The following is a 12,737-nucleotide window of genomic DNA, read 5'->3' as shown; positions in this document are numbered from 1 at the left end:
AACAAAAAGATTCACTCACCTTCCCCATAAATCTTTACCCTATTCATCTTCCATAATTCATCACCATTATCTTTTACTCTTCCTTTCATTCTTTCATATTTTCTTCATTTCTTTCACCAAATTTCACAAACAAAAATGCCTAGACAAAAGACCGTTGCTAACAAAACCAAAGCCTCCGAGATCACTAGATTACGCGTTCAATATGGAGCACCGTTCGATATTGCAACGGAGGCCGAAGGACGAAAATTTCGCCGTTTTTCTAATAGCGAAGTGGTGTTCGTCGACATGCCTTTCCTTGACACCGAAATGGTAAACATATTTTCTTTTACCGACCGTATTGATGAATATCTCTCCGTTCTTGGTTGGACAAGATTTGCTAGTATGCGCTTTCCTAGTAATAAGTCGCATATTTTGGAATTTTTGGTCACTCTCACATATGACCAGAAGAAAGGAGTTATCTCTTTTTGGAATAATGGAGTTCGTTTTGAAGTTGGGTATGCGGCTATGAACCGTTGGTTTGGACTTCCTACTCGGAATTTTTATTCCCATGCACACACAGTTTGGCACTCTTTAACCGGTTTAGATGTTTTTAATCCAAAGACCACATCTAGTAAGCTACTTAAGGATGATTGTATCTTCTTCTTTCACAAGTTTTTATCATTTTCCTTATTTGGTCGGGTTGAAAGTTCAAAGGTGCAAGTCCGTGATTTGTTTGTGTTGGATAGTATTTTTAAGAATTTGACCGTTGATAGTATTGCGATGATATTTACTAATTTAGTTCGAGCTTCCAAGTCCCGCATTAAGCAAGTGCCTATGGGTAATTTAATTACCGGCATTGTTTTGGGTGCTCGGGGTGAATTAGTGGATTATCAAACTATGCCTCATGTTGGTTTACCTTCATTGGATCTCACGGCACTTCAAAGGGCCAATTTATTGAAGAAAATGGGACCGCCCGCCTTTATTTCTTATGAAGCTCGTACAAGACGTGTTTTTGCTACCATGGGTAGTGAAGCCTCGAGTTCTCAAGGTTTAGGTGCCCAAGATGATGATGAGGAAGATGAGGAAGATGAAGAGGAATTTGATGAAGAGGAGGAGGAGGAGCATGTTGATATCAATGCACAAGAGCAAGCAAATGAAGAACCAAATGTTGATGAACAAGTTGGATGGCAACGTGTTTTGACACAAATGAACGAGCATAACCGTCACATGAATTTGCGGTTAGATGAAGTCGTTGCCACCAATACCGAAATGAGTTCGAGGATAACCACGGTGGATGCCAATATCATTACATTGAGACGTGAGCACAAATCTACTCGTCGCCGGTTGCTATCTTTCTTCCGACGCCAAGGAGTTGAGACTACGCCTTCTCCACCGAGTTCACCTTGATAGGTTTTATCCTTTCCATCTATAACTCATTTTCATTTTCATTATGCTTTATTCAGTTTGGTACAATTTTCTTTATTATTAAGTTTGAATGTTATGGTACTAATTCGTATGGTTTATTTCGTACTATTTTTCGTGTTTTATCGCTTTTTGCACCAATGAGGACATGGTCCAAATTAAGTGTGGGAGGAGATATTTCATATTCATTTTAATTTTAAGTACGAATGAATGCAACGAATGAGAATGAATGCTATTTATTTAAGTATAAATGCATATTGTTATTCAATTTTAAGTAAAATATAATATGCAACATTTTGCCAAATCAATTGCAACATTTTTATTATATGTGCAACATTTTTCAAAAACAATAGCTATTTTTTATAAACATATATTTTTGTTAAGTATATATATTTCATATGTTTCAAACAATTTTTCTCAAAATAATGTTAAGCATATTTTAAGGTTATCATTATTGATAGAAATAATATTTCTATACGGGCAATATTTTTACACATATTTTTACAAATCTCCGATACGATTTTAACAAAAACGTCTCGAGTAAATGTATATAAGTAAAATTTCTTTATCATGAATTCATTATAAATATAAATCTTATTTTCAATTTTCAATTAGGTTTATAGGCATAAATCAAACTAACAACTTTAGCTTTTTAGCTCGATATTATTTTTCGTCTTACATTAAAAACCAATTGAAGTTTTTAAGGAAACTTTAGCCATAATACATGTTGAATTTCAAGTCAATATAGGATGAGTGTGCTATTTTTCTTTTCCCAATTTTTTTTATAACTCGTGTTAATTAAATCAAGTAGTCGTATTCTTAACTTTTGGCCACGATTGAGACCAACCTTATCACAATCGAGGTATGAAAGGGAAGAACATTAAGTACCGTTTACTTTTGGCCACGATTGCGACCACCCTTATCACGGTCGAGGTATGAAAGGAACGTTAGAAATTAAAAGCAAAATTAAACGTGTTTAAAGTTTTAAGTAACGATTGCGTCCACCCATGGCATGGTTGGTACCTCTTAAACGAACACAAAAGCAAATTAATTCAAATTAAGTCACGGACGAGACCACCCTTATCACGGGCGTGACTAAGCAAATATATTAAACCTAAGTCCTTAATAAATCTATATTTGTAATAGTTTAGGTTTGGGAAAGGAAATTTTGTGCTTAGAAATGCCTTGAGGCGAAAGATTCGAAAAACATGCGTGCTTACACCGTCCCGAATACTTCAATATAAAAATTGAAATACAAGACGAGTAATATATCTCTTTTACACTAGCTAGTTTGATACTTTGCGTATAAATTTACCATGAAGAGTTTATCTTTCGGTTTAACTAATTCAAAGAGGAATATATGGATATATGTTCTATTTGTAAAAGAGATTGAGTAAAGAATAAATTCAGTGAAATTTTGCTCGGGACTAGCAAAAGCTTAAGTGTGGGAGTTTGTTAAGCCCAAAATATACCTAAAATATCCTATATAAATACGTTAAATTTACATTGAAATCACGCTAATTATATTCATTTAGAATACTTTTACGTCTTTATTTACTTCTTTGATGCAAGGTACTTAATTATTTGGTTAAATCCAAATAGGAGCTAAAACGTAGCTAAAACGGAGCTAAAATGGAGGAAAAACCTAAAAAACGTACCAAGAATACGAATCAGTCAGAAGAACGCTCAAGGAGGACAAGAAGCAGTCGAGAGACAGGGAGAAAAGCCCCTGTCGCGACTGAGATTCTCAAAATCTCAGTCGCGACTTTCTAAATCTCAAACACCAAAGTCGAAGTTTTCAGCCTTTTTCTGCGCCCCCTATCGCGACTGAGATTCTCGGAATCTCATATGAGACAGCGAAGAATTCTGCACAGTTTTCACATGTTTAAATCCAAGAAATGCGTCTGTTCGTTTGGATAAAAGCGACCCTTCACCAACGAACACGACCCATCAATTACAACCCTTCACCAACTATAAATAAGTGATCCATTTCAAGAAATCAATGTTGGTTAAGTTGGAAAAGTTAGAGAAATATGAGAGTTGTTATGTTGAAGAAACTCTGACTCAGAAATGAGTCAGAAAGTTAGATTTCATTTCTGTGTAAACAAACTTGCTATACACAAGTTGTTATTAGATTAGTTATAAACACAGTATTAGTTTAGTTTCAAAGGTTGTTCAGAGACGAGTTTTCATTCTGGTAGTGGACTGACCAGTCTCTATTCCGAAGATCCAGCGAGAAGAATTGACGGCTGAAGCGTATGAGGTTTGACGCACCTGCGGAGTTTGAGGGAAAGATTGACAACCCGGATCTCAAAGGTTTCGCTGCAATGCTATCCAAGTTTCTACTTCTCTGTTAACTTGTGAAGATTCACATTTCATTAATGATATACTTATTTATTCAATACATTCTTTCTGTTGTTATTTTGATATTGTTCTGACAAAATGATTTTCAAAATGATAAATTGGTGTTTTTATTAAAACGTTCTATTCCATCTTATTCATATAAGAACTTTGTTGAACACTAGACAGATTTAGTTTTTATGGATGATATGATCGCTGATCGCGGCTTATCAGACATAAAATACTAGTTTGATTAAGGTAGCAATCTGCTCCGATCCAGAGAGATTTCTACGGTTCAAAGCCATTTAATTGAATAAATTCCTACATTGTTACATGTCCATAATCTTTCCAAAGTTAAAGTTGTTTTCTTTGCTTTATGAAAATAAGTTTTATACCTTCTATTTATTCCAATTACGGAAGTATCTGTCTTGTAATCAAAATCTCAAGACGGAATTGTTCTCTAAATTCAATATAATATTCTTATCTAATCCTAATTTACCCGAACCAATACAATCAATTAAACGATATTCTTTTGTTAAACCTAAAGACGCGAATAAAATTGAATTAAATAAGTTTTTAGTTAAAAAGCGTTCCCTGTGGGTTCGATATCTTTTATTACTACAAGCATATACCGTGCAATTGCGGAAATCGCTCAACAGTGATCGGCAGAATTATCTACTTGCTCAAAGTCAGGCTGAAGCTGACTGGTTTGAGGAGGTTGAGAAGTTTCAGCACTGACCTGAGCAGGTATTTCCTTTGCTATCTCAATGTTTTGAGCAGCAGGAACTTCGAGCACTTGCTCGGTATTAACTTGACCTTGATTAGCAATTGAGTCGGCATGTTCCTTAGGTTGAGAAACAGAGGCTTGCTTTTTCTGTTGCTCTGGTGGAGAAAACTCAGTTGGATTAGAGAAGAATTTGAACTACATGTCGGAGAGATCAGTGATCGGATCCCGTAGAGGTGAGTCATCCAAAAGGTCAATGTCTGGGGATTTATGAGCCTTCTTCTTAAGTCTCCTCAACTTCCTAGTCTTTGGAGGAGAGGGGTCAGCTTGAATAGAGTCAATTGAGTCAGCAGGTGAAGTTACCCCTTGATCAGCATGATCCTTTCCTGTTGGCTCAGCTTGTTCTTCAACCTGCTCAGTGTTGGTTGTTTCATGTTGCTCAACATCTGCTGTCTCCTCAGCATCAAACTAACCTCCGAGATTACCCAATTCTTCTTCATCTTGGTCAGTGGGTGTTTTCTCAAGATCAATGCTTTGACTTCTCATGAAATGTGAGTCTTCAGAGATAACGACGTCAAGCGGGGGTGCATCGATAGGACTTAACCCAAAAGAGATCTTCTTCTTCTTTCTCAGTGGTTGCTCAGGAGTGTCCTCTTTTTCTTCTTCCTCAGGCTCAGCTTGCCTTTTGAGGTTTTCAGCTGACTTTGGTCCAACCTGACCTTATTGAACTTGAGGCTTTGTTCCTTTGGACAAAAACCGAATCTTTTTCGGTGGAGCATCAGCGTCTTTGGAAGAGGTTTGAACAGCTTTCCTCTTTCTACCATGCTTGTCAGTTTGAGCTTTCCTTACTTTCTTTCATTCTCTGGTCAGCATCCCCTCTGTTTCCTTAACAACGGCCCCTTTTCCTTTCTTGGGCACAATTGGTTGGTCGTAGACCAAGCCGAACAATGCAGCTGCGGTAATTTCAGTCCCCCAGACATTAATTTCCTCAACCAAATTCACTTGATAGTCTTTGAGGATTGTGGTAATTAGGGAGCCTAATCTAAGAGTTCCAGTACTGCGTTGAAAGGCACCAATGAGGAAAACTGGCATGTTGATCGGCTGGTAGGTTAGCATATGCCAAATGAAGCATTGCTCAAAGTTCGACGCTGAGGAAGTAGCATTGATCTTGGGGAATAGAAAGTTTGTCAGGATATAATGGGCCATCTTTTGATTCTGACCCATGGAAGTGCTGGAATCTCTCCTACGTGACCGGCGGGTTTACAGAACTCAGTGGGATAGTAAATTTTATCATGGTCACCTGTTTTTCTAAGTTTAGCTCCTTCGGTTTTCAGTTTTAGCAGTTTGGCAAGGTAAGGAGGGTTGATGAAGATATCTTTCCCTTGAACCTTAGTGATCATGTAGTCCCGGTTATCATCAGCAGCTCTTAGGTTAGCGTAGAATTCCTTCACCAACTCTGGATAAGTGGCTTCTCGAATAGAGAATAGCTCGGTCCAGCCATTCTTAGAAATCCACTCGCAGAAAGGTTGCTCAGCTTCAACAAATCCCTTTGAGAACCAGCGGGAGTGGTCAACCTTATATCCCCTTACGCTGTTGTAAACTAGGGAGTAGGTATGTTCCATCGGTTTCTTTCCCTTATCCTGCTTCTGTTTCCCTTTCGATGAGGTAGCTTGGTCAGCGTGGGATTTCTTGCTTGGTGTTGTGACCTTAGAATGGTCATGCTGACCTTCTTCTTGAGATTCAGTTAAGGTCTCCTCGTGTTCTTGCTCAGTTTGGTACGATGGATTTTCATCGGAGTGGTTGTCGTTGTAACCGCCTCCGGAGAGATTCTGAGAATCTGACATGATTTTCAGAGAAATTTGAGAGGCTTGGGATTTTTAGAAAAAGAGAGGATTTGAATACCAGAAATTTCTAAGCGTAAAGAGGTACAGGTGGGAATTCGTCCACTATTTATAGAGGTGTCGAGTTGATCTGAAGCGTTGAGGTGGCAATTTGACCTCGAGATACTCAACCGACAATGATTCTGCCATTTATGACACAATCGGCGTATGTATTTTCTAATTATTGCGCATACGTCATCTTAGGTGGCTATTTAATTCGCGTGTTTAGCATTAATTGTGCAACGGATCTTTACTCGGTGTTAAGAATTCTAAACGTTTAATGTTCTGAGTAGTCAGTTTTACGCAAGGGAATTATTCGTGTGCTTAGTAACTCAGCTTGAGATAATCACTCAGTATGTAAGTATACTCAGCTTGAGATAATCACTCAGTATGTAAGTCTACTCAGCATGAAGTGATTTTATGTTATGTTTTACTTAGCATACAGTAGTTACTAGTTTTAGCACAATTCACTCAGCATGGTAATCATTCAACGTTTAATTTAAACATAGAATTTTATTGAAGAGGATTAAACATACCGATGGCTTCCTTTAATATGTTAAATTGCTCACGAGCCAGTGGCTTTGTGAAGATATCAGCAAGCTGCTCATCCGTTGGGACGTAGGTCAGCTTGATCTCTCCTTTGAGTACATGGTCTCTAATAAAGTGATGTCTTATGCTGACGTGCTTCATCCTGCTGTGCTTGATTGGGTTCTTTGATAGGTCAATGGCACTCTTATTGTCACATTTGACTTCAATTGTTTTAGTCTGAACGCCATAATCTTCTAGCTGTTGCTTAATCCAGATGACTTGAGCAACACAGCTTCCAGTAGCAATGTACTCAGCTTCAGTGGTTGACAGGGCTACTGACGACTGCTTCTTACTGAACCAAGACACAAGACAGCTTCCAAGGAAGTGACATCCTCCTGAGGTGCTTTTTCGTTCAAGCTTGTCTCGTCCGTAGTCAGCGTCAGTGTATCCAATGAGTGTGAAATCATAAGTATTGGGATACCATAAACCTGCATTCACTGAGCCTTGCAAATATCTAAGGATTCTTTTTACAGCTATGTAATGAGATTCCTTAGTGTTAGATTGATATCTAGCACAATAACATACTGAGAACTGAATGTCCGGCCTACTAGCAGTTAAGTAGAGTAAAGAACCAATCATACCTCGGTACAATTTGCTGTTTACTGACTTACCATTTTCATCAGCGCAGAGGACAGTGTCAGTGCCCATAGGGTTAGATATTGACTTGCAGTTCTCAAGTTCATATTTCTTCAATATCTCCTTAGCATACTTAGTTTGACTGATGAAGATGCTATTTTTCCATTGTTTGATTTGAATTCCAAAGAAGAAGTTGAGTTCTCCCATCATTGACATTTCAAACTCAGTCTGCATCTGCTTACTAAATTCCTTGCACATGGACTCATTAGTGGCACCAAAAATAATGTCATCAACATATATCTGAGCCAGTAGGGTATCTTTACCCTTCCTCTTAATGAATAAGGTTGTATCAGCTTTACCTCTGACATAATTTCTAGTCAGCAGGAAACTGGTCAGCCTCGCATACCAAGCACGTGGTGCTTGCTTGAGACCATACAGAGCCTTTTTGAGTTTATAAACGTGGTTTGGGAACTTGGGATCCTCAAACCCTGGAGGCTGATTAACATAGACTTCCTCGTTTATAACTCACTACACCATAGATTGCCTATAGCAACCAATTTTCAGAAATTGTTGCCATAAATCGTTGCATTACCAATTGTTTTTTTGTTGGTCATGTTTATGTAAATCTAATGCAAGGATTATGCTTGAAATGTTGCCTTTGATGCATTTTTCATTGTTCAATTTGAATGAAGGCAACACTAATATGATATTTCCGATATGTCGTTGCCTTATTTAACTTGATAATTAGATAAAGCAACGATATACCATGTTAAAGTACTATCCCGGTGTTGCATTTAATAAAACAAAATCATTATACCTAATTAATTCGATAAATTTAGTTTCAACACTTATTATTTAAGGATTCTATATATATAGTTTGTAAATAATTGCATTTATTGACTAAAAATAGTGTAAAATAATGTAATAATATTTCTTATATAGTCATATAAAAAACTAATAAAAAACCAACTACAAAATTAAATTAATTAATATATTAAAATTTGGTCCAATTAATTAAGAACTGGTAAAAAAAAAATAATATTCATACTTATCATTAAAAAATCCTACCAAATTAATATTTCTATTTCTCACCATTATTTTTTACCAAATTTCAAACTTAAATTTTCATTTCGCCCCAATAATCAGTTAAACACTTTTCAAAATTAACATTTTACTTTCCCCTAATTTTCACTTAAACACTTTTTAAAATTAATGATGTGTCACGTTTCGTTATTGAGATCTAATTAATACTATTTTTTAAACGTTAAGCTTATATTGATGTTATTTTGTACGTAAAACCTAAATTGATACTTGTTCAAAAACTATAGACCTATTTTGATAGCTTTTAAAAAAATAGATTACAAACTAAAAATTAATAGGAAAATTATACTTTTTTAACTAAAAACTTTTTATTGGAATTTTTAGTATTCCCACCAAAGGTTTTTAGTTTGTCAAATGTCAATTTCGTTTCCCTCCAAATGGCGCCTAGACCTTTCCTTAAAATTTCATCTCCCTCCAAATGTAATTATTCAACTTTTTTCTTTTCATTTCCCCCAAAAAGAATGCACCTAGCCTTTCTCACTTTCTTGTATCTTTTCAGTTCTCTCTGTGGTTTCCATTTCTCTCTTCGTATTGACCAAAGGCCTCCCCTTTGCTAACCCTCCTTCATCTTCACCAAAGGTTTTCTGTTGCAAACCCTCCTCCATCTTTACAGTCTATCCCTTTGATAACTGACAAACCCTACTCCATCTTCACCAAAGCACGATTTCCCTATTTGAGAAATTTCCAATTTGCAATCATAGGCAACCGAGGCAACGCTAAAAAACCCTCCTCCATCTTCACGGTCGATCCCTTTGATAATCGGCAACCCTACTCCATCTTCACCCAATGAACGATTTCCCTATTTGAGAAATTGACGCCACAGAGGCAACGCAAAAACAGCAGCCTCCACCAGTCTTCGCTGCTCTCACTGATTCGGTTTACCATTGCTTAGTGAAGATCCCCTTGCGAGTCTCTCGTGCTAGTTAACTAGTATATTTTCTCCTCTTTTCTCTTTTCTCTTTAGATTGCTTTCTTATTTTTTTTCAGCCTGTTATTCCACTTCTTAGGAAGAACAGGTTGGACGAAATATGTCTTGAAAGGTTCCAGCAATACAACCGAACATTTATGCAGTCATGGATTTTGTAAGGTTAGCTGAGTTCTTCAATATGTGTTGATGGTTTTGGAAATGTATCTATGCCTTCCATGTTGGTCATTATCTCAGTTAGTAATACTCGTATTTCCTGTATTTGAATTTGTCTTGATGCTGTAATTGGACGTATGTAATAATGTCATCTTGAGCCACTTTGTGGTCTGAATTGCTTACTTGTCCTTCATCAGAAGTAATAACATAACAATGTTTTATGTTACGTGTTCACTTAGTTGTTGTGTGCATCCTTACTTAGGGAAAGTATTTGTGAATGGGAAGGTGGTGAATAGAGCAGGCAGACCTATTTCTGACATAGGCTGAAGTTCCAAAATATGTATGTAGGTGATTTACTGCATTGTAATTGGCAGTGTAATGTCCAAACATTCGTTTCTTAGTTGTTGGTTTCTTAGTTGTTGGTTTCTTAGTGTTGGTTGATGGTATTTAGTAATTAACTTTTTCATCAGCTAGCAGACAAAGTTCACCGAGATTAACATGTTAATGTGGTAGAAAGGACAAATTTAAGACAACTCCATGGACTCCCCCAAACCGTTGATTTGGTGACGACTAGATCTCTCATTCATCTCAATACTCTTGGTAGACCTCCTCCTAGCATTGGATATATTCATGTTGCCTTGTTACAAACATTTGACTAGTAGTCCAACCATTCCTTTTGCTGAATTGTCTTCTTACTCAACCTTTTTTATCAAAAGATGTTACCCTCTTTATGTTCCTAGATCTAAATCTGTACTTTCCAATAGTTTGTTCATATTGTCCATTTAATTTGGTACAGTTCATGTCTGCTGTTGTTAATATTATGAAGGAAGATGCGACACTAGTCAGTCTGATTAAGCCCCAATTTGAATCTCGTAGAACACAAGTAAGAATTTTCTTTTAAATAATTATAGAATGACCTTGCTTGTATTTTTTTGCTGTCCCTTTCTGACCATAACAATTGATTTAATTAGTTACTGAAAGTATAGTAGACTACTAGATTATTGAAAACCAAGCTTCACTTCGATCATGACGGGTTAAACTGACAAATTTACCACTAATCAATTAACTGCAATTGTAAATTATACAATGAATTTATAAATCTAAATTCATCTATTCCAGGTATCATTATATCCATGCAATTATTCTAAAAAAGAAATTGAAAAAGTCTTATCTGTGAAATTTATTGGGTTAAATCAAAGAAACACCAGATGTGCTTGGGATTCGATAGAAAAGGAAAGCACTTGTTATATATAGATATATGAGTATATATATATGGATGAATATATACATTTTGTTGCACAACTATATATGGATCAAATCTGAAAGTGTGAAATTAATTATTGAATGCAGTGGAAGAGGATTTGATGAAACTTAAATATATATGTGATTCCGATGAAGAAAGCTGATCATATATAAATTAGGAGTAATTCTGTCAAAAGTAAATTAAATCAGATCCCATTATGTATTGGATAGAAATAAAAGGGTCCACTAGCAATTATATACTTATAGTAATCTTGTTGAGTAATAAGAAAGAAGAGATGAGATGGGATGATATTGAAAAAAGAAAGGCAAGTGGAAGTGGCAGCACAATTTTGTTTTTCTGCTCTATAATTATAGTAATCAGGTTTTCTTTAAAGAGGAAGCTTGCTATGCCTATTATTTTTCCTATTTTAAACACATCCCCATTGTCTTCCTACCATTCACAAACTCATAACCATTCACTACTAGGCTTTGCTGTTGAGGGTGGCCTTAGTAAGGCTATAATCGAGCCAACAAGAACTGAGCTGAACATGTTTAGATCATTAATTTTTTTAATGAGTTTGAACTCGAGTTTAACATTATATATATGAGCTGCTCGTGAGTAGCTTATTAATTTTGTTCATGAGTTTGATTATAAACTTATAACAGATCTTGCTGGCAGGTTTTCGAGTCGAGTTTGCAATTCTCAAGTTCAGCTTCTTTATAAATCAAGTCGAACACGGTCGAGCTTTTATCGACTTGAACGTTAAGCTGCTCATGTGCGGCTCGACTCATTTACAGCCTAGGCCTTAACTGTAAGAAAACAACTCTTATCGTATTCCATCTATATTCGATTCTCGTTGTCTTTGTTGGAGTCCTCATATAAATAGAGTGATATGTAAGCTCTTCCATAAATTGGTTGTGTCTTTGAGACTTTCCTTCGCTTTGGATTGAACTTAAACCTTCTCTACTGAACTTTTATGATAAAAAAGTCACTACTCGGAGTTGTTTTATCTTTTTACAAAAAACTATAAATTCTGATATTTTTTAAAAATTTATAAATGATTAGTGCTGCTGCTCTGGAGTGCATCATTGATAGAGAACGTGTGAGAAGAAATTCTCAACCATACTTCAGCAACAACAGGTCCTAGAGAATTAAAGGTTTACTATAGGAGAAACAAGGCCAAGGGCAAAGAGGGAAATTGATATGTTTTTACTAGACAGCTGTACGGTCTCCGCTATGTGATCTTGTGGCGGGAGCTCCCACAAATGAAATTGTGGTTCCGATAAAGAATGCTTCCACAGTCCAGCTCCGGTAGATGACCCGGAATAGTCTTTTTTGTTCCTTGTGTTTTGTTGTCTGCCTTTTGTGTTGCACGCCAAATATAGCTTTTATGTCTTTCTATTGAAGTTATTTCTTAATATTGTTTAATCATAGTATTGACTTGCTTCATTTTGAGAAGCCTGTGTATGCATATTATTTGTTCATTCCTGATTTAATATTTGAATGGAGGAAACTGAACTTTGATATGTTGTGGTGTTGTAAAACAGAACAAAAATGGCTTCTCACATTGTTGGATATCGTCGTATGGGACCTAAGAGATAGCTTAAGTTTGCTTTGAAATCTTTTTTGGGATGGGAAGAGCAGTGCTTAAGATTTAGAGAAGGTGTCAGCTAATTTCCGTGAATCCATCTGGAAGCAGATGGCTGGTGCTGGGACCAAGTATATCCTAGCAATACTTTCTCCTACTATGATCAGGTGTTTGACACCACAACAATGCTTGGAGCTATTCCACCTAGGTATGGC

At 36.4% G+C, this 12,737-nt stretch overlaps 1 pseudogene; it reads left to right on the top strand.

The window, feature by feature from the left end:
• Positions 1-7,249: 7,249 nt before the first annotated feature.
• LOC136223568 (uncharacterized) lies at positions 7,250-12,245 on the top strand (annotated as a pseudogene).
• The last annotated feature ends 492 nt before the right edge of the window (positions 12,246-12,737 follow it).

The sequence above is a fragment of the Euphorbia lathyris genome, chromosome 3 (assembly GCF_963576675.1).
Source record: "Euphorbia lathyris chromosome 3, ddEupLath1.1, whole genome shotgun sequence".
Classification (NCBI taxonomy): Eukaryota; Viridiplantae; Streptophyta; class Magnoliopsida; order Malpighiales; family Euphorbiaceae; genus Euphorbia; species Euphorbia lathyris.
The sequence above is the reverse complement of the archived record's forward strand: the minus strand, read 5'-3'. Positions and strand labels throughout refer to the sequence as shown.